This window comes from Trichechus manatus, unplaced genomic scaffold (assembly GCF_000243295.1).
Source record: "Trichechus manatus latirostris isolate Lorelei unplaced genomic scaffold, TriManLat1.0 scaffold00135, whole genome shotgun sequence".
Lineage (NCBI taxonomy): Eukaryota > Metazoa > Chordata > Mammalia > Sirenia > Trichechidae > Trichechus > Trichechus manatus.
Window position 1 is genome coordinate 6,060,130 of NW_004444071.1, and position 22,711 is coordinate 6,082,840.

The window sequence follows — 22,711 nt, forward strand, 5'->3', positions numbered from 1 at the left end:
TCCATTCTTTCTTTTCATTGATAAATACATACAATTACAACACATTTTTCTGGCATCACACACATCCAGATATCTAAAACATAACCTTTCAGGAACGAACTTTCCTAAAATTACATACTTCTTGCCTGCTTAATTGAACCTTTCCACGGAGTACTGGGATTATTTATGAACATATCAGTCATGGTGTGATGTGGTGGGTATAGACTATCCTCAGTTGCACCTGCAGACCAGGCGCTTTTGCTTAAATCAAATCCCTGAGACTCTTGTGCAATTCAGCTTTTGAGTTAATTTTTTTTTATAGTCCGCCTGCTTTCCTTCCTTCCTAACTTCTTTCCTTTCTTTTTGATGTCTAAGCCCTCCTTACACCCAATTTGACGGCTAATAATTCTCACTTTTGTCAGTCAGCTTTTTTTTCCTAGCAGACTCAACAGTGCCTTCCACTCTATTTATTGTTTCTGATGTGATGTGAATAGAGAAACTTAATAACCAAATTTTAGATAATTAAAACAATCTAAAATGGGAAAAAATAGGTTTTTAGTGAAGGCTGAAGGAATTTCCCACCAGTCCTGTAGATGACGGATTTTGTTACATTTATTTTGACCAAAAAGGATCCCCGGTGGTGCAGCAGTTAAGTGCTTGGCTGCTAAGTGAAAGGTCAGTGGTTCTAACTCACCGATCGCTCTCTGGGAAAAAGATGTGGCAGTCTGCTTCTGTAAAGATTTCGGCCGTGGAAACCCTATAGGGCAGTACTACTCTGCCCTATAAGATATCTGTGAGTAGGAATCGACATGAAGGCAATGGGTTTGGTTTTGGATATTTTGCCCAAAAGCCTATCTGGTTTGCTTTCTGGATCTTCTATCTGTTCCTGATTGTAGAGGTTGCTGGGTAAGTGAGCTTTGCATAGTGATACATTTTTGTATCCCAAAGTATGACAACTGCACTTACAGAAAATATGATGTAGTGTACTTAACATCTTAAAAGGCAAGTGCTATTGTCAATTATAAAAGGACTCCTCCATATATTTCTTAATCATTCAACCATTCCACTAATTTCTGCACATCAACAAATGGTAGGCCTGACACCCAAATGACTGATAGGCTTCCTGTACCAGTGTATTTGCACATGGAAGTACAGTGGGCCTATGCAAATGTCTGCACAGGATTGACTTGGCAAAGCCCAGTAAATCATTTTTTTTTTAATTGTACTTTATTTGTTTTTTACATACTTTTTTAAAATTATACTTTAGATGACGGTTTACAGAACAAACTAACTTCTCATTAAACAATTAGTACATACATTCTTTTGTGACATTGGTTATCAGCCCCATGACACAGCAACACACTCCCCTTTCTTGACCTTAGGTTCCCTATTACCAGCTTTTCTGTCTCCTCCTGCCTTCTAGTCCTTGCCCCTGGGCTGATGTGCCCCTTTAATCTCGTTTTGTTTTATGGGCCTGTCTAATCTTTGGCTGAAGGTGAACCTCAGGAGTGACTTCAGTACTGAGCTAAAAGGGTGTCCGGGGGCCATATAGTAAATCATTGTTGATACACTGCTTTACAATAACATCATCTCTGTAAGGTCAGCATATAATGATGATGCATCTTCTATTCACTCCCTGCTGAGATCACCAAGGGCAAAAAATAAAAGATTGAGAAGTCAATTCCAAAAGGGTTAGTCCATTTTTCCTTATCTGCGTAAACAGTCTTCTTGATACATTATCCATAATAATTCTTCATCTTTGGCCTGGCCAACATTCTGTTGTCACATTGTCATGCTTCTCAACTCAGTTTGAGAGACAGAAATTAATTTTACTATTATCACGAGAACAATTAATATAATTTGGAAGGGAATTCTGCTGCTTTGCTGATATCCACAGTTCTGTCAATTGCTAACTTATTTACAAGTACAAATATAAATGGGTGATTCTAAGCACAGGGGCTGACCTAGACCTGGATTCCCAGGAGGCATTTCTGAATGGCCTCCATTGCCTAGGGACCCCATTATAACTCCTGGCTTTTCTTTAAACTTCTGGAAGGACATGTGCTCAGGTACATGGGATCTTCCCAAGTGAGTCAAGTGGTCAATATGGGAAGAACAAGAGATAGTTCACATTTCGATATTCTGTGCAGTTTAGAAGGTAAGTTTCCTACTTAATAGAAGTGTTTTGAGCATACAGTAGCACTTAAATGCTTATAGAATGAAGAAAGAGTCAACCAGGTGTGACAGCTTCTCCTCTGGCAGCCGTAGCTGTCATCCTCCACCCATCTGGAGGTTACTCAGCCCTTTGTCACTTTGTGTTAACAAGAACAATAGGTACTAGGAGGTCTCACTGCACATTGGACACTTGGCAGAATTCATCATTAGGCATCTCTGTTTTTACCTTCCAAAATTCCTCTCCCTGTCACCTGCCAAATCTTGCCCCTTTATCTTCCCTCCAACCAACCAAAACCAGACCAGTTGCCGTCCAGTCCCCTCTATAGTCCCAAGCAACTCTGCTCTCAGCTTCACCTTGCATTTCTCACTCACCAAAATGCCAGGCTGATTTCTAGAGAAAATGTAACCATCTAGTGTTCCTCAAGTATACCCCCTGGGGGGTCTCAGCCTTTCCACCATGCGACTTATTAAAATACTCACCCCACAAAAAGTGTTCCTTTTTTCAGCAGAAATATAGATACTAGGCAAATGTGATTTCTCCATATAGTATCAGAAGCAATAAACACTGGCACACGGTCACCCAAATGGAGACCCAGCTGCCTCCTCATCCTTCAGTCCCAGCATCCCCTACTTCAGGCTGGGACTTCCCTGTTCTCCCAAGGCTGGGTGAGGCTCTGCCTACAGAGCAGCCACGGCCTGCCCACAGCAGAGCACTGATAATTAGTGCTGATTTATCTTTTCCTCTTCCCCAGGCTAGGAGCTCACTGATGGCAAGAACTGTGGCTTATTCACATTCTCCACACATAATACAAAGCTCCAGACATAGTAAGCTCTGAACAAATGTGTTTGAACAAATAAAATAAATTGGGCGTTCATTGTATTGAGAGGGAAGTTGGTGAGTAAGGATTTTATGTTCTGAAGAACTGTTATTTATTGGAATATGTGGTGGAGGGAGTTAACTTCTCCATCTTGGGTGGTTTAAATGATAATAATGGCAACTTCCGTAGCACAATGGTTGAGCACTCGGTTGTTAACTGAACAGTTGGTGGTTTGAACCTTCCCAAAGGCTCTGCGAGAGAAAGACCTGGAGAGGTGCTCCTGTAAAGATTACAGCCTAAAAAAACCTATACCCCAAAACCAAACCCATTGCAGCTGAGTTGATTCCAAAGCATAAAAACCCTATAGGACAGAGCAAAACTTCCCCACTGGGTTTCCAAGGCTGTAATCTTTACGGAAGCAGATTGCCACGTCTTTCTCCTGAGGGGTGGCTGGTGGGTTGGAACCACAGACCTTACGGTGTACAGATGAGTGCTTAGCCACTGTGCCACCAGGGCTCCTAGAAAATCCTGTGGGGCAGTTATACTCTGTAACATGAGGTTGTTATGAGTTGAAATTGACTCAATGGCACCTAATGTTTTAATAGGATATTTATTTTTCAAAGTGTTTTCATATCAATAGTTTATTTTATTCTCTTCCCAACCGTGTGAAATTTCAGGATGTAGTCATTAAGTTTGTAAACATTTCTGGCTGCTAGATGGTAGTAGTGGGACTAGCACCATATCTTTGAGTATATATTGGTGCCCCCTTTCTGGTAATATATATTAAAAGTCTTAAGAATATACTTTCAATCAGAAAATAGAAGCTGCATTGATAATTACTGGTGATTCAAATATGAAAGCTGCAAACAAAGAAGAAGGATCAGTAGTTGGAAAATATGGCCTTGGTGATAGAAATGATCCTGGAGATTGCATGATAGAATTTTGGAGGACCAATGACTCATTCATTTGCAAATGCCTTTTTTCAGCAACATAAATGCCGACTATACACATGGACCTCGCCAGATGGAATACACAGGAACCAAATCGACTATATCTGTGGAAAGAGATGATGGAGAAGCTCAATATCATAAGTCAGAAAAAGGCCAGGGGCTGACTTTGGAACAGACCATCAACTGCTCAAATGCAAGTTCAAGCTGAAGCTGAAGAAAATTAGAACAAGTCTACAGGAGCCAAAGTATGACCTTGAGTATATCCTATCTGAATTTAGAGACCATCTCAAGAATAGATTTGACCCATTGAACACTATGACCGAAGACCAGACAAGTTTTGGGATGACATCAAGGACATCATACATGAAGAAAGTGAAAGATCATTAAAAACACAGGAGAGAAAGAAAAGGCCAAAATGAATGTCAGAAGAGACTCTGAAACTTGCTCTTGAACGTAGAGTAGCTAAAGCGAATGAAAGAAATTATCAGAGGATTTCAAAGAGCAGCTCGAGAGGACAAAATAAAGTATTATAAATGAATGTGCAAAGTCCTGGAGTTAGAAAATCAAAATGGAAGAACTTACTCAGCATTTCTCAAGCTGAAAGAACTGAAGAAAAAAATTCAAGCCTCAGGTTAAAATATTGAAGGATTCTATGGGCAAAATATTGAATGACGAAGAAAACATCAAACGAAGATGGAATAAATACACAGAGTCATTGTTCAAAAAAGAATTGGTCTACTTTCAACCACTTCAGGAGTTAGCATATTATTAAGAACTGATGGTATTGAAGGAAGAAGTCCAAGGTGCACTGAAGGCATTGGCAGAAAACAAGCCTCCAGGAACTGACAGAATACCATTTGAGATGTTTCAACAAATGGATGCAGCACTGGATTTGCTCACTTATCTATGCCAAGAAATTTGGAAGACAACTACTTGGTCAGCCGACTGGAAGAGATCCATATTTGTGCCCATTCCAAGGAAAAGTGATCCAACAGAATGCGGAAATTATCGAACAATATCATTAATATCACACACAAGTAAAATTTTGCTGAAGATAATTCAAAAACGATTTCAGAAGTACATTGACATCAAACTGCCAGAAATTCAAGCCATATTCAGACGAGGACATGGAATGAGGGATATCATTGCTGATATCAGATGGATCTTGGCTGAAAGCAGAGAAGACAAAAAGATGTTTACCTGTGTTTTATTGACTATGCAAAGGCGTTTGACTGTGTGGATCATAACAAATTATGGATAACACTGCGAAGAATGGGAATTCCAGAATACTTCGTTATGATCATGCAGAACCTGTACATAGACCAAGAGGCAGTCATTTGAACAGAACAAGGGGATACTGTGTGGTTTAAATTCAGGAAAGGTGTATGTGAGGATTGTATCCTTTCACCATACTTATTCAGTCTGTATGCTGAGCAAATAATCTGACAAGCTGGACTATATGAAGAAGAATTCGGTATTAGGATTGGAGGAAGACTCATTAACAACCTGTGATATGCAGATGGCACAATCTTGCTTGCTGAAAGGGAAGAGGACTTGAAACACTTACTGATGAAGATTAAAGATCACAGCCTTCAGTATGGATTACACCTCAACATAAAGAGAACAAAAATCTTTACAACTGGACCAATAAGCAACATCATGATAAATGGAGACAATATTGAAGTTGTCAAGGATTTTATTTTACTTGGATTCACAATCAATGCCCATGGAAGCAGCAGTCAAGAAATCAAATGATACATTGCATTGGACAAATCCGCTGCCAAAGACCTCTTTAAAGTGTTAAGTAAAGATGTCAGCAACAATGGGCTCAAACATAGCAAAGACTGTGAGGATGGTGCTGGACTGGGCAGTGCTTCATTGTGTTGTACACAGGGTTGCTATAAATTGGAACCAATTCGATGGTACCTAGCAACAACAACAACAAGTTTATCCCAAATGAACAGAGATGTACAAAACCAATTTTGTACAAATATAATCACCCCTGTGCTATTTATAAATACAGAAGACTGAAAAAAAAATCAATTGATAAAAGATTGTTTAACTAGATCATAGTATTGGTATACAATGGAATATTATGCAGTCTTTAAAATAATTTGTTAAAAATTTTAACCTATGGAAACAGGTGAAAGGGATAAAAGAAAATTGTGTACCAAAAATAGACGTGTAGTATCCCAATTTTAATACCCAAATCTCCACATGTGCCCTGAAGAAAGACTAGAAGCATACATATCATTGTATTAGCAGTTATTGACAAATAAATTAAAAAATATATTACTTTTGTAATGAAATTAAAAAATCATTTCTAAAATATCTAAATAAAATAAAAAGTTATTACTTTTTTAATTGAGAGACAAAATCCCAATAAAAACTTTAAGACAACAAAAATAATCTCCTAATGAAAACCTGTCATCTGGTGGTGTAAATACATGGAAATGGTCCCCATGAGGGTAGAATATAAAAATCACCCATATGTGTTGTGGCAAATTTTCAGCTGCTCTCACAGTCCACTACCTGCATTAATCAGCCTGTGTGGCTCAGCTTCTGTACCTTCTGTCGGTCAATAATGAGTGATTTCAATAGTTCTTTATGTTTCAAAGCCTGGTCACTTGTTTTTAAGAAGTCCCCTGAATTTCATTACTGCTACTGTTTTAAGTTTACAGGGTTACTAACTTTGGACTTATGTACAACCCATAGTTATGAACCAAACCTCGTAAAGCTTATATTAAGAATTCCAGGTATATACAATGGTTTCTAATAACAAATGGGCACTACTTTGCTAAGCACATCAAAACATTATTATTGCTGTATTAGTATGTTAAAGATGTTTTAGTGTATCTGGAAGTGTTCCATTTTTTTGTGTATAGAAGTGTACACTATATATTAAGACAAATACTTGACTGACTTTAGATATGACCAGATTTATGTACACATTTGACTTAAAGACAGATTTAGGACCGGCGAACTCATTAGTAATCTGAGACTGCCTGTGTTTAAATTACCCAAGGGGCAGGGCAGGGAAACCATAGTCACTATTTGCCATTAAGCTTCTGACAGTTGGATGAAAGGAAATTTCATGGAAAAACTCCCTTTTCAGACTTTACAAAAGGATTGGGTCATTATTAAAGAAGAGTTTAATAAGTTCAGTAGGGTTTTCTTGGAGAAGCTTAGCACTTGTCTTACTCTGGCCCAGAAGCTTCTGTTCGTCTTTGTTTTGTGAAGCAGGAGGAACTGGAAGTTTAATGTATGGTGGTGTAGAGACGGAAGGGGATAGGCTCAAGGGTTAACACCCCACTTCTTTACCTATTACTCAGAAGTCTGAGCATCTCTGCCACACCCTGGCATCACTACCAGTCCCAAAGGACCACCCCCCCTCACTTGGCTTCATCTAATACAAGTACATCCTGTCTTTACTGATTTAGTCACCCTTCCTCACTCAGGTACAATATGTTCATTCAAATTTGCTTCTTCATTCAACAGTCTGGGCTACTTATCTAGCAAGATAATTGCATGCCTGTCTTACTGGCTGATATCCACTCTTTTTTCTTCTCCCCATTAGTCAGCTTCCTTAGAAGCCCACTTTTGACAGAAAAGCCACCTGAGCAATCAGGGATATAATGGCCAGTGTCCTCACTAGGCTGATTCTGTTTGTGGGGTAATAAGTTATTCCAAATGTAGACTTACTGAGTGAGGATGAGGAGGAGGGAGGACCCAGATTCAGCTCTTTTTAATAAAAGAGGCAGGTTGACCTCCTTAGTGTCTGGAACACCTGTCCATCTGATCCGTCCATCCATCCATCCATCCATCCATCCATCCATCCATCCATCCATCCATCCGTCCATCCATCCATCCGTCCATCCAACCATCCAACCATCCATCCAACCGTCCATCCGTCCATCCGTCCATCTGTCCATCTGTCCATCCATCCATCCATCCTTCAAAAAATATTTAGTGTCTACACTGTGCCAATCATGGGCTGGGTTCGAGAACACAGAGTTGTGCTAAAATAACCTCCCTGGTACTTATAGTCTGATGGGGAAGAGAGAAGATGGCACAACACGTAAACGTAAATGACACATGGAGCTCTGCCAGTGCCAGGAAAACCAATAGTGGGAAAATTTGACCTGGACAAGGAGGTCAGGGTGGTGCCAGGAAAACCAAAAGTGGGAAAATTTGACCTGGGCAAGGAGGTCAGGGTGGCTTCCCTAGGGAGGCTGCCTCAGAGATGAGTAGAAAGTCTCTCTTCCTTCTCTGTTCACAGCCCAGAGTGTAACTGGGTATGGCATTCACTGCTGGTTGCTTTCCCACAGCCACATCTCTCCCTTTTTGCTCACCATTGAAGCCAGTTACTGCTGAGTCGATTTCAACTCATGGCAACCCCATGTGTATCAAAGTAGAACTGTGCTCTATAGGGTTTTCAATGGCTGATTTTTTGGAGGAAGATCACCAGGCCTTTCTTCCAAGGTGCCTCTGGGTGAACTGGAACCACCAATCTTTCAGTTAACAGCTGAGCATGTTAGCCATTTGTACCACCGAGGGACTCTTTTTTGTTCACAGGGCTCTAACTTTGTCAGGTACCAGGTGACTAGCCCCAGGGGGTGAGGAGATATCTAAGTTAAGCATGGTAATCTCATTTCCCTTATGTCTGTGATTAGTTTAAGAGTGGTCATCCTATCCAATTTTGGCCACTGAGACATAGCAGAAATCTGAGGACTGCTGGGAAAGATTTTCCTCCCTGGTACCAAGAGAGGTGATCAGAAGCTTCCCCCAAAAGGAAAGTGTGGGTCCTTATGAGCTGTTAAATCAAACCTGAAATTGGCTTCCTCAGGACTACTAGGTGAGTGTTACACGCTCACTGTTGAAGCCACTTTTAGCCAGGCATGCTATTACTTGCAGCCCAAAGCCTCCTAACTAGGACATGGGGCCCCAGGAGAATGCAGGAGGGAGGTTCCCAAGTCAATGATTCCGCAAACCCGGGGGGAAGGAGAGCTCTCAGATCAAAGCAGTCCAGTGTGGCCCATCTAGCCTTAGGGAAGAGAAGTCTGACTGAAGCTTGGCTGGACAGCTCTGGGCACCAATATTGGATGTACTCAATGGTCTAATTGAGGATATGGGCATGTTTTCAACTGCGAGGACTCTAGTGACTTAGAGGTAGAGCAAGGTGAATGTTGAATGAAAAGTATTTGGAGGTTGTTGTAAGGGAAAGGGTCAAAGTAGTGTGTTGCTTTATTGGGCACATTTAAAGTAATCATTTCATTTTTCTCACTATCCTTAACAGTGCTTTGTCTATGGGATCATCTTGTTGATTTTTTTTCTTTTCTTTTCAATTCTCTGGACAGTGGCTGATTTGGCATTAGAGCTCATTAGAAGTGAAACTCCAATAATTACTCTGCATATCTCTTTATTTATGTGCATGTTATGTCAATGGAAATTAAAGGATCTGATCTGCTATTTAGCCAAGTATGTAAATGGCTCCCGCAGAGTGAGAGGCCTTTTCATATTTGAGAATAAGTTACAAACATTTGACCACAAATGTTTGAATGTCCTACTTAACTGACTAATCTGATCCAGTTTTCGAGATCTTTTTCTAGAGAACAAACATTGCTGGTATGCTGAGGGTCTCCCTCTCCAGACTGAGTGGGTGTTTGGGGAGCCATGGAAGCCCCATCTTCCTGGTGTCTGCTGCACAGATCAGGTCCAAATGCTGCTGTAAGCTGTGTTTCCACGTTGCCATTTTCAGGATTTCAGCATTTGTCTAGGTAGGATCCCCTGGGAAAAGTCAGGCCAATGTTCTAGGTTTTGATCTTAGTACCCTCACTCTGCCACTCACAGAAATCCTTTCGTAAGGAAGAGTCCATCAGACCGTCAAGGGCCCGGTCATTAACTTGGGGCTGGATGTGAACTGAGGCTGCTGGGCTGACACTCTCAGGCATCTGGAGAGGTGCAAAGTAACCCCTTATCAGCTGTAAGAGACCACGTGACCTGTGGACAGTTGGTGGGTAGTTTCTACAGCTGGTTCAGCCACTCACCAGCTACATCACTGTGGCTCTTCTCTTCCTCTTCCTGAGCAAGAGTTTCCTCTAATGTAATGTGGAGGTCACATCTGCCCTGCTTTCCTCAGCTGATTATAGTGAACATGATATTAATTCCTACTGGGAAAGTGCTCCACCTTACTACAAAGTGCTATGGCAGTGTGAATCACTGTTATTACTAAAAACCTAATCAGTTGTCATCAAGTCGAACCCGACTCATGGCAACCTCCTGTGCATCAGAGTAGAACTGTGCTCCATAGGGTTTTCAATGGCTGATGTTTTGGAAGTAGATTGCCAGGTATTTCATCTGTGGTACCTCTGTGTAGACTGTCCTCTAACCTTTCAGTTAGTAGCCGAGTGTGTTAATCGTTTGCACCACCCAGGGACTCCACTGCTATCATTAAGGGGTGACAGTTGTACCTCGGAGCCCTCCATGTTCCTCAGACACTCTGGGCACAGGTCTAATTTCAGATGGAGAAGGTTCTCCTTGTCCCCTGACTGTCTTTTGATTTGGAAACTCTCAGCTTTAAGTGCCCTCTTGAATGCTGCCCAGCTGCCTTTTGCCACCAAAGCAGTGATTTCACTTTGGCTAAGGGTCCTGTGACTCGTGTGTGTGAGTCATGCTCTGAGCTGTTCTCCCTTTGCAATGAGTCTGCAGAACCAGGGGCCATGCAATAGAGGACATGGCCCCAGGGCAGGACCCAGCAGCTCCTTTACTTCCAGGTGTCACGTAAAGAGCTTTGTGGCACAGTGGATGCATGTTCTTAGGCCGCCTGCACCTCCTTTCCAGAACTCTCCATTGCCAGTAGCAGTGGCAGTCTACAGGAATGCCGTCCAATAGACCTTTCTGTGATGATGAAAATGTTCTACATTTGTGCTGTCCAATATGGTAGCCACTAGGCACATGTGGCTATTGAGCACATGAAATGTGGCTGGTATGACTGAGGAACTGAATTTTTAATATTATTTAATTTAAATGAATGTAAATAGCCACATGAGGCTAGTGGCTACCGTATTGGAGAGTGCATGTATAGAGCGCAATACCCCAATCATCTCAGTCTTTCCATTGCAATCAAAATTAACCTGCCTTGTGTTCCAATTCTAAAGCCCTCTGTTTAGAGAAGTACCAGCAAGTTCATCTGATAAACAAATTTCTATTCGTAAACTAAGGTGTTAGCCCCCTTAGGTAAGTGTGTAGGTTTTGGGAAACACAGTACTTTAGTCAAAACAGAGGTCATGTCACACGAATAGATATATGCACCCATGTTCATTGCAGCATTGTTCACAATAGCAAAAAAAAGATGGAAACAACCTAGATGCCCATCAACAGAAGAATGGATTAACTATGGTGCATACACACAACGGAGTACTATGCAACAATAAAGAACAATGATGAATCTGTGAAGCATCTCATAACATGGATGAATCTGGAGGGCATTATGCTGAGCGAAATAAGTCAGTCACAAAAGGACAAATATTGTATGAGACCACAACTGTAAAAACTCATGAAAAGGTTTATACACAAAAAGAAATAATCTCTGATGGTTATGATGGAGGGGAGGGGTAGGGGCACAGAAACACTAAATAGACAACAGATAAGTGGTGACTTTGGTGAAGGGTAAGACAGTACACAACAATGGGGAAGCCAGCACAGCTTGTTCAGGGCAAGGTCATGGAAGCTTATTAGATACTTCCAAACTCCCTGAGGGATGGAATTGCTGGGCGGAGGGCTGTGGGGACCATGGTCTCTGGGAACATCTAGCTCAATTGGCATAACACAGTTTATAAAGAAAATGTTCTGCATTCTACCTTGGTGAGTAGCGTCTGGGGTCTTAAAAGCCTGTGAGCAGCCATCTAAGATACTCCACTGGTCTCACCCCTTTGGGAGCAAGGGAGAATGAAGAGAACAGGATACAAGGGAAAGATTAGTCCAAAGGACTAATGGACCACAACTCCCACAGCCTCCACCAGACTGAGTCTGGTACAACTAGATGGTGCCCAGCTACCACCACTGACTGCTCTGATAGGGATCACAACAGAGGGTCCTGGACAGAGCTGGAGAAAAATGTAGAACAAAATTATAACTCACAAAAAAAGACCAGACTTACTGGCCTGACAGACACTGGAAAAACCCCAAGAGTATGGCCCCTGGACACCCTTTTAGCTCAGTAATGAAGTCACACCCGAGGTTCACTGTTCAGCCGAAGATTAGACAGCCCCATAAAACAAAATGAGACTAATGGGGCACAACAGCCCAGGGACACGGACTAGAAGGCAGGAGGAGACAGGAAAGCTGGTAATAGGGAACCCAAGTTTGAGAAAGGAGAGTGACATGTTGTGGGGTTGTTAACCAATGTCATAAAACAATATGTGTACTAACTATTTAATAAGAAGCTATTTGTTCTGTAAACCTTCATCTAAAGTACAATTAAAAACAAAACAAAACAGAGGCTCAAGTGATAGGAATGTGAGGGACTTTGGCAGGTAAGTATGGTGGGTGAAAAGTTTATGGACACCTTTGAAACACATCCTATGGATGGACACATCCTCCCCAATGCAGCAGAATCCACCCACCAAATACGAGTCTTGCCATAATATCTATTATCAGTCTAGAAAGGAGGAGATAGACAATGCAGTGACACTATTAGGGGGCTGAAGCAATGGCAGGGAGTCTCTGGGGCCCAGAGGTATCTCGGAAGAAAGGCCTGGCAGTCTGCTTTTGAAAGGTCACAGCCATGAAACCCTATGAAGCACAGTTCTACTCTGCAACACATGGGGTCGCCAGGATTTGGAATTGACTGGATGGCAACTGGTGGTGGTGGTGAAGCTAAGGCAAGAATTTATGCACAGCAGCTTGGGGAAATAAAAGCAAACACAGTATTTCTTTTTCTGATTATAAAAGAAACACAATCATTGAAAATCTTTAAAGTACAGAAAAATATAAAGGAGCAAATAAAAATCCTTCATGATTGTACCACTAGGAGATATCGTCTATTAACATTTTTGGTCTTTTCTTTGAGAAAAGTGGAGAAGGGATGAGAGTCAGGGCTTTCGAGGCAGGACAGACTGGAGAGATTGAAAAGGTCTTTGAGGAGAACAGGATGCGATGATGTTGGTATTGGCTTGGAATTATTCTCTGTGAACCCAGATAGTTGACTCCCAGCCTTTGCCTGGTGACATGGACAGTAGGACCGATGGGCGGTATGACAGAAGGGCATGTCGTCAAGTCTCCTTACCTTCAGGATTCATGTGTGCAGCATCCTTAGTGTTTGCCTCCATGAACAAGAGAAGGATTCTTTAGCTGAAAGAGGAAATGACTCATGTTAGCTCAGAGACGACAAACCAGGGATGCCATTTCTGGCTCACCTTGCAGCACTAGCTTGGCTGAAGTAACTGTCACTTCAGTGATAGGCATATGACGGCTCTAGTCTTCTGGAAATAGATTTTTTTGCAACTTTATTATGAAGTAATTTCAAATATACAGAAAAGTTGCAAAAACAGTACAGAAAAATTCCCATAAACCCTTCACCTAGATTCCTAGTCAATGATATTTTACCACATTTAAGTCCCTGGATGGTGCAAACAGTTAATGTGCTCAGCTGCTAACTGAAAGGTTGGAGGTTCAAGTCTACCCAGAGGTGCCTTGGAAGAAAGCCCTGGCAATCACATCCAAAAAAAATCAGCTACTGAAAACCCTATGGAGCACAATTCTACTCTGATGCACATGAGGTTGCCATGAGCCGGCATTGACTCAACAGCAACTGTTTTATTATTCTCTGTGTACGTAAATTATTATTTTTTTCTGAGTCATTTGAGAATGAGTTATAGACACGATGTCTCTTTATCCCTAAATATTTCAGTGTGTTTTCCTAAAAGCAAGAATATTCTCTTACATAACTAACCTTGATAGAGTACTGTTATCTAATCTGCAGATCTTACTCAAATTTTGCCAGTTACCCCATTTGGGATAAGAATTATGAAATTTAGTTCTAGAGACCTTTGATGGAATTAATTGACAAATTCTTACAAAGTTATGACTGAATTTGGAATTTAGCCACACCAACCAGAAGCTCAGGTTTGATTCTATCTCATTGGTTCATATGAGCAGTGGTGGAAGAATGCCTTTCTAGGTATAAACAGCTTTAGGTGAGGAAGAGGTTGTCTGGCTCAGTGGATGGCTGGGTCTGGGGTTGTATCAGTTGGGTTATGTCTGCCAGAAATCATGGTTTGAACCTGCCAGTATCTGGCTGTAGGTTTTATATAAGAAATTATGTACTCTGGGACTGGTCCAGGTTTATGAAGCATGAAGTGACGGCTGCTTGGAGTGTGTGAATCTGAGTTGGAAAAAAAAAAAATGATTTCAGTTCTTGGATCCACAATATGCTTGTATATGTCTATAGTCACTTTTTACAACTTGCTTTGATATATGGACAGCAATTCCTAATTTAGTGCCCAGTTTTGTCTTGTACATTCCATGCAAAAGCAAACACTTCGAGTAGCAGACCAAACAGTGCTTTCAAATAATTTGAGTCTTGAAAATCCAGAAGCTTGAGGATTGTCCCTGGAGAAAGTGATCACTGACTATTTTCAACTACATACTGACTCAACTGACGGAAGTGGAAGTGACAGGCAGGAGGCTGAGGACAGTGACCAGTGGCTTCACACCGTTGAGGATCACACACACGCATGCACCACTTTCTCAACATCACTGCTACTGGCATAATGAATTGAGAGTCTGGATGTATTTGCAATAAAAGCCTATGATGTGAGAGGGCCAGCCTCAAGGCATTTGCTAATGAGGTGTCTGGTGAATCCAGAGCCTGTGACACAAATATCTGTCTGGGCCAGGCTTCTCAGAAACCACCAATTTTTCTTCATAGAGTGCAGTGACACAGACTTTTTCATTTTTAAAACACTGACGTTCTAGAATGCATTCCAGCTTCTGGGAATTATTTCAGGACTTAAAGCTCTGTCTTTGATGATGTTTTAACTCTTCACAACAACTACTGCTCTCCTCTGCCACTTCTTGAATGAATTCCAGACTCCCATGCTCTTGCCAAAAGCCCTGAGGGGTCAGTGGAGGCTGGGGCGGGGCACAGGACAAGAGCTTGTGGGGTGGAAAGCCTGGAGTAGCAGGCAGCAGTAGTGAGGGCTCTGGGGCAGAGGGTCATAACGTGCATCTTAGTCTCTTCATTTATTTCTGCAGCTCAGTTTGAAGTGGGCCCTGGGCTCACTTCATTCATTATCTATTCATTCATTCAGCCATTTAGCCCATGGCATTCTCTGTCCTTACTCATTCTCACACACTTATTCTCTGCCCTTCTTGCCTTGCTCTGTGACCCGTGGGGATAATATCTACAGCTTCCTTGCCTTCCAGAAGCTTCAGGTTGGGTTCTATGATAGGTACAGAATGTGAGAAGACTACAGTCAGGGTGTCTATTTCCCTCCCTCCTTACCATCCTCCCTTGTGGCTTGGTTCTAGCTGGTTGTGTTCCTACTACCAAAGCTCCAGTTAGTGGCTCCTCTTCCATGGCTCCAGTTATAACTGGGCTCCAGAGAAATCCTTCTCTCTCTGTGGGTTGAATTGTGTCCCCTCCCCTCACATATGTTGAGGTCCTAACCCCTAGTACCTGTGAATGTGCCTTTATTTGGTAATAGGATTTTTGCAGATATAATCAAGTTAATATGAGGTCATACTGGATTAGGGTGGGCTTTAGAGCCAATGACTGGTGTCTTTGTAAAGAGATATAGATTCAGAACACAGAAGACACAGAAGCAGAAATTGGAGTGACATATCTATAAGCCAGGAGCCCTAGTGGTGCAGTGGTTAAGAGCTCGGCTGCTAACCAAAAGGTCAGTAGTTCGAAACCCTGTGGGGCAGTTCTACACTGTCCTATAGGGTTGCTATGAGTTAGAATCAACTCCATTTTTTTTTGGTATCTACAAGCCAAAGAATGATAAGGATTTCCAGTAATCACCAAAAGTTAGGAGAGAGGCACAGAACATCTAGAAGGTACCAACCTTGTGGACACTTTGGTTTCTGACCTCTAGCTTCCAGAATTGTGAGACAATATATTTCTGTTGCTTTAGGCCACCCAATTTGTGGCATTTGGCAGCCATAGGAAACTGATACACCTCCCCATTTCCCTTCAGGCAGAGGGGGTGGTAAAATCCCCTTGTTGTTGTTAAGTGCCGTTGAATCAGTTTTAACTCATAGCAACCCCATGTACAACAGAACGAAACACTGCCTGGTCCCGTGCTATCCTCCAATCATTGTTATGCTCGAGCCCATTGTTACAGCCACTGTGTCAATCCATCTTGTAGAGGGTCTTCCTCTTTTTCACTGACCCTTTACTTTACCAAGTGTGATGTTCTTTTCCAGGGACTGATCCCTCCTGATAACATCCAAAGTATATGAGACCAAGTTTTGCCATCCTTGCTTCCAAGAAGTGTTTTGACTGTACTTCTTCCAAAACAGATTTGTTCGTTCTTCTGGCAGTCCATGGTATATTCAATATTCTTTGCCAACACAATAGTTCAAAGGCATCGATTCTTCTTCAGTCTTCCTTATTCATTGTCCAGCTTTCACATGCATATGTGGCAATTGGAAATACCATGGCTTGGGTCAGGTGCACCTTAGTCCTCAAAGTGACATCCTTGCTTTTTAACACTTTGGAGAGGTCTTTTGCAGGAGATTTGTCCAATGCAATACATTGTTTTATTTCTTGACTGGTGCTTCCATGGGTGTTGATTGTGGATTCAAGTAAAATGAAGTCCTTGACAACTTTAATATTTTCTCCGTTTATCATGATATTGCTTATTGGTTCAGTTGTGAGGATTTTTGTTTTCTTTATGTTGAGGTGTAATTCATACTGAAGGCTGTGGTCTTTGATCTTCATCAGTAAGTGCTTCAAGTCCTCTTCACTTTCAGCAAGCAAGGTTGTGTCATGTGCATATCAGAGGTTGTTAATGAGATATCCTCCAATCCTGATACCACTTTCTTCTACATATAGTCCAGTTTCTCCAGTTATTTGCTCAGCATACAGATTGAATAATTACGCTGAAATGATACAACCCTGACACACTCCTTTCCCGATTTTAAACCACTCAGATTACCCTTGTTCTATTTGAAGGACTGCCTCTTGGTCTATGTACAGGTTCTGCATGAGAACAATTAAGTGTTCAGGGATTCCTATTCTTCACATTGTTATCCATAATTTGTTATGATCCACACAGTTGAATGCCTTTGCATAGTCAATACAATATAGGTAAACATCTTTTTGGTATTCTTTGCTTTCAGCCGGGATCCATCTGACTTTAGCAATGATATCCCTTGTTCCACATCCTCTTCTTGAATTTCTGGCAGTTTCCTTTTGATGTACTGCTGCACCCGCTTTTGAATGATCATCGGCATAGTTTTACTTGTGTGTAATATTAATGATAATTACTGGTGATTGGAATGCAAGATATGGAAACAAAGAAGGATCAGTAGTTGGAAAATATGGCCTTGGTGATAGAAATGATGCCAGAGATTGCATGATAGAATTTTGCAAGACCAATGATTTCTTCATTGCAAATACCTTTTTCAACAACATAAACAGTGACTATACACGTGGATCTCGCAGATGGAATACACAGGAATCAAATTGACTACATCGGTGGAAAGAGACGATGGAGAAACTCAGTATCATCAGTCAGAATAAGGCCAGAGGCCGACTTCAGAACAGACCATCAATTACTCATATGCAAATTCAAATTAAAGCTGAAAAAAATTAGAGCAAGTCCACGAGGGCCAAAATACAACCGTGAGTATATCCTGTCTGAATTTGGAGACCATCTCAGGAGTAGATTTGATGCATTGAACACTAACGACTGAAGACCAGATGAGTTGTGGAATGACATCAAGAACAACCCACATAAAAAACCAAGAAGTCATTAAAAAGATAGGAAAGAAAGAAAAGACCAAAATGGATGTCAGAAGACACTCTGAAACTTGCTCTTGAGTGTCGAGTAGCCAAAGCAAATGAAAGAAATGATGAAGTAAAAGAGCTGAGCAGAACATTTCAAAGTACAGCTCGAGAAGATAAAGTAAAGTAGTATGATGAAATGTGCAAAGACCTGGAGATAGAAAATCGAAAGGGAAGAACATGTTCAGCATTCCTCAAGCTGAAAGAACTAAAGAAAAAATTCAAGCACTGAGTTGCAATATTGAAGGATTCTATGGAGAAAGTACTGAATGATGCAAGAAGCATCAAAAGAAGATGGAAGGAATACACAGAGTCATTGTTCCAAAAAGAATTGGTCAACGTTCAACCTTTTCAGGAGGTAGCATATGACCAAGTACCGATGGTACGGAAGGAAGAAGTCCAAGATGCACTGAATGCATTGGCAAAAAACAAGGTTCTAGAAATTGATGGAATACCAATTGAGATGTTTCAGTGAAAGGATGCAGTGCTGGAGATGCTCGCTTGTCTATGCCAGGAAATTTGGAAGACAGCTACCTGGCCAACTGACTGGAAAAGCTTCATATTTGTGCCCATTCCAAAGAAAGGTGATCCAACAGAATGTAGTTCTCTTGATCCTGCTCTCAGGTATGTAAACTGTGTCTTCATTACATTATCTTAAAATCCTACCCGAGGGTGTCATCTTTTACCTGACTGAGACATGCGTGAGTATATATGCTAAATTGTTCTCTCATTGCTCTGGAATAGCTGGACAGAAGGCAGGTTCTGTACATAGCTTCCAACACTAGGCTACACTAATGCGGGGTGGGAGAGACATAAAGTAACAGCAGCTCCTGGGAATATCTGAGATTTAGTCCTTTATAAGCTCCAGTATGGTGTGTTAGTCAAAGGCCAACCTGATCTCTGGCCACATTATTGGAAGCATGGCATCCAGAACAGGGAGGTGACAGTGCTGCTTTATTCTGTCTCCATTATCTCCCACTTGGAGTCTTGGGCTTAGTTTTGGGCTTCTCACTTTAATAGAAGACATGTTACTGTGGTTGTTCTAAAGTGTTTGGAGTTTTCTATTATAGAATGGAGGTCAAAAATCTTTTTCTTGGAGGGCAGAATAGTGACTATTTTCAGCTTTGTGGGCCATAAGTTCTCTGTTGCAACTACTTTCTCTCTGTGGTATAAAAACAGTCATAGACAATATGTAAACACATAGACTTCCTGGTTCCAAATATAACTTTATTTACAAAAAACAGGAGGTGGGCTGGATTTGGCCCACATACCTTACTTTGTCGATCCCTCATATAGAGGGAAACAATGGTTTATTCTAGGTGTGTCCAGAAGGCAGAAGTTGGATCAATAAATAAAAATCAGAGGGAGGTAAATTTGTGCTAATTTCTAATGGTGATCACTGTCCTCAAATAGAATAAGCTGCTTCATGAGATAGTGAGTTTCCTGTCATTGCAAGGGTTCAAAGGAGAGGCTGAGTGTAGTCGAATAATTTTCTGCAAAGCATAGGGAATGAATCAGATGATGCCGGAAGTAGTAATGCCTCATACTTCTGAATACTCAGCATAGTGCTGTACCTAGTAAGTATTGCAGATTTTTGTTCTTATAGGGCAGGGGCTATGACACATCTATCCTTGCATCTCACCCACTCTTGCAAGCCTAGCATAGTGCCTTAAATACGGTGGATGTAACCAATGAATTTTTTTCCAACTTGACTCTTTAAGTAAAATCTTCTTGACAGATTAATTGAACTAATTTGTCTTTAGTGCTTTTCATCACTACTCATCATATTAAATTAGTTCAATTATCTCGAACAAGCTTTAATATTTGAGGATTTTCACTGAAAATAATAGATGTAATAGTCAACATTCATCAAGTTCTGAAAATATGCCAGATACTGGGCTAAGAACTTTCCGTGCATTATCTCATTTAATTCTCCCAAAAAAATCTTTTGTTGTTGTTGGGTGCCGTCGACTTGAGTGTGAACTTAACAACAACAACAACAAAAAGTGACCCCATGGGACAGAATAGAATTACCACATAAGGTTTTCTAGGCTGTAATCTTTGCAGGCGTAGATTGCCGGGTCTTTCTTCCACAGAGCTTCTGGGTGGATTTGAACTGCCAGCCTTTCAGTTAGCAGCTGAATATCATTATCCCTGTTTTATAGATGAAGAAACTGAAACTCAGTGTGATCTCATAGCTCAGAAATGGCAGAACTAAAACTTGAATAAAGATCTCTTTGCTGTCAAAGTCTGTGGTCCAACCAAAACCCCATTTTGTGTCTTGTTCATTCATTCAGTATTCAACAAACATCAATTATTGCCTGCTATTTTTCCAGAACAATAACGTTAATATCACACACAAGTAAAATTTTGCTGAAAATAATTCAAAAGAAGCTGCAGCAGTGTATCGACAAGGAACTGCCAGAAATTCAGGCCGGATTCAGAAGAAGACGTGGAAACAGGGATATCATTGCTGATGTCAGATGGATCCTGGCTGAAAGCAGAGAATACCAGAAAGATGTTTACCTGTGTTTTATTGACTGTGCAAAGGCATTCGACTATGTGGATCATAGCAAATTATGGATAACACTGCAAAGAATGGGAATTCCAGAACAATTAATTGTGCTCATGAGGAACCTGTGCATAGACCAAGAGGCAGTTATCCAGACAGAACAAGGGGATACTGTGTGGTTTAAAGTCAGGAAAGGTGTGTGTCAGGGTTGTATCCTTTCACCGTACCTATTCAATCTGTATGCTGAGCAAATAATCCGACAAGCTGGACTATATGAAGAAGAACGGGCATCAGGATTGGAGGAAGACTCATTAACAACATCTGATATGCAGATGACATAACTTCCTTGCTGAAAGTGAAGAGGACTTGAAGCACTTACTGATGAAGATCAAAGACCACAGCCTTCAGTATGGATTACACCTCAACATCAGTAAGTGCTTCAAGTCTTCTTCACTTTCAGCAAGCAAAGTTGTGCCATCTGCATATCGTTGGTTGTTAATGAGTCTTCCTCCAATCCCGATGCCACCTTCTTCATATAGCTCAGCTTGTCAGATTATTTGCTCAGCCTACAGATTGAGTAAGAATGGTGAAATGATACAACCCTGACACACACTTTTCCTGATTTTTAACCACGCATTATCCCTTTGTTCTGTTCGAAGGACTGCCTCTTGGTTTATGTACAGGTTCCATATGAACACAATTAAGTGTTCTGGAATTCCCATTCTTAGCAATGTTATCCATAATTTGTTATGATTCACATAGTCCAATGCCTTTGCTTGCTCAATAAAACACAGGTAAATATCTTTCTGGTTTATCTGCTTTCAGCCAAGATCCATTTGACATCAGAAATGATATCCCTTGTTCCATGTCCTCTTTGGAATTCAGCTTGAATATCTAGCAGTTCCCTGTTGATGTATTACTGCAACCGTTTTTGAATTATCTTTAGCAAAATTTTACTTGTGTGTGATATTAATGATTTGTTTGATAATTTCTGCATTCTGTTGGATCACCTTTCTTTGGAATGGACACAAATATGGATCTCTTCCAGTCAATTGGCCAGGCAGCTGTCCTCCAAATTTCTTGGTATAGGCAAGTGAGCACCTTCAGTGCTGCATCCTTTTGTTGAAATATCTCAGTTGGTATTCAGTCAGTTCCTGGAGTCTTGTTTTTCACCAATGCCTTCAGTGCAGCCTGGATTTCCTCCTTCAGTACCATTGGTTCTTGATCATATGTTACCTCCTGAAATGGTTGAACGTCGACCAATTCTTTTTGGTACAATGACTCTGTGTACTCCTTACATCTTTCTTTTTTTGATGTTTTCTGCATTTTAAAATATTTTGCCCATAGAATTTTTCAATATTGCAATTTGAGGCTTGAATTTTTTCTTCAGTTCTTTCAGTTTGAGAAATGCCGAGTGTGTTTTTCCCTTTTGGTTTTCTAACGCCAGGTCTTTGCACATTTCATTATAATACTTGTCATGGTTTGAATTATGTCCCACCAAACATGTGTGTATCAATTTGGCTGGGCCATGATTCCCAGAATTGTGTGGTTGGCCTCCATTTTGTGATTGTAATTTTATGTTAAAGAGGATTAGGGTGGGATTGTGACACCACCCTTACCCAGGTCACATCCCTGATCCAATGTAAAGGGAGTTCCCTGGGGTGTAGCCTGCACCACCTTTTATCTCTCAAGAGATAAAAGGAGAGGGAAGCAAGCAGAGAGTTGGGGACTTCATACCACCAAGAAAGAAGCACCGGGAGCAGAGTGTGTCCTTTGGACCTGAGGTTCCTGTGCAGAGATGCTCCTAGTCTGGGAGAAGACTGATGATGACGAAGACCTTCCTCCAGAGCTGACAGAGAGAGAAAGCCTTCCCCTGGAGCTGATGCCCTGAATTTGGACTTTTAGCCTACTTTACTGTGAGGAAATAAACTTCTCTTTGTTAAAACCATCCACTTGTGGTATTTCTGTTAGAGCAGCAGTAGATGACTAAGACAATACTTTACTTTGTCTTTTCGAGCTGCCCTTTGAAATGTTCTGTTCTGCTCTTTTACTTCGTAATTTCTTCCATTCGCTTTAGCTACTCTACTTTTAAGAGTAAGTTTCAGAATCTCTTCTGACATTCATTTTGGTCTTTTCTTCATTTTTTATCTTTCTAAAAGAACTTTTGCTTTCTTGGTATATGATGGTGGTAGACATACAATTTCACTACCCATCTGTCAATTAGTTGTACTGTGGTGGCTTGCATGTTGCTATGATGCTG

General features: G+C 41.1%; 1 protein-coding gene across 1 annotated transcript in view; it reads right to left on the reverse strand.

The window, feature by feature from the left end:
* PRLR (prolactin receptor) overlaps positions 1–22,711 on the reverse strand; it is a 158,712-nt gene that overhangs the window by 54,180 nt on the left and 81,821 nt on the right. Inside the window, exon 2 of the mRNA XM_004385244.2 lies at positions 13,209–13,273. The gene's annotated coding sequence lies outside the window, so the exon portion shown is untranslated. The remainder of the gene's footprint in view (positions 1–13,208; positions 13,274–22,711) is intronic.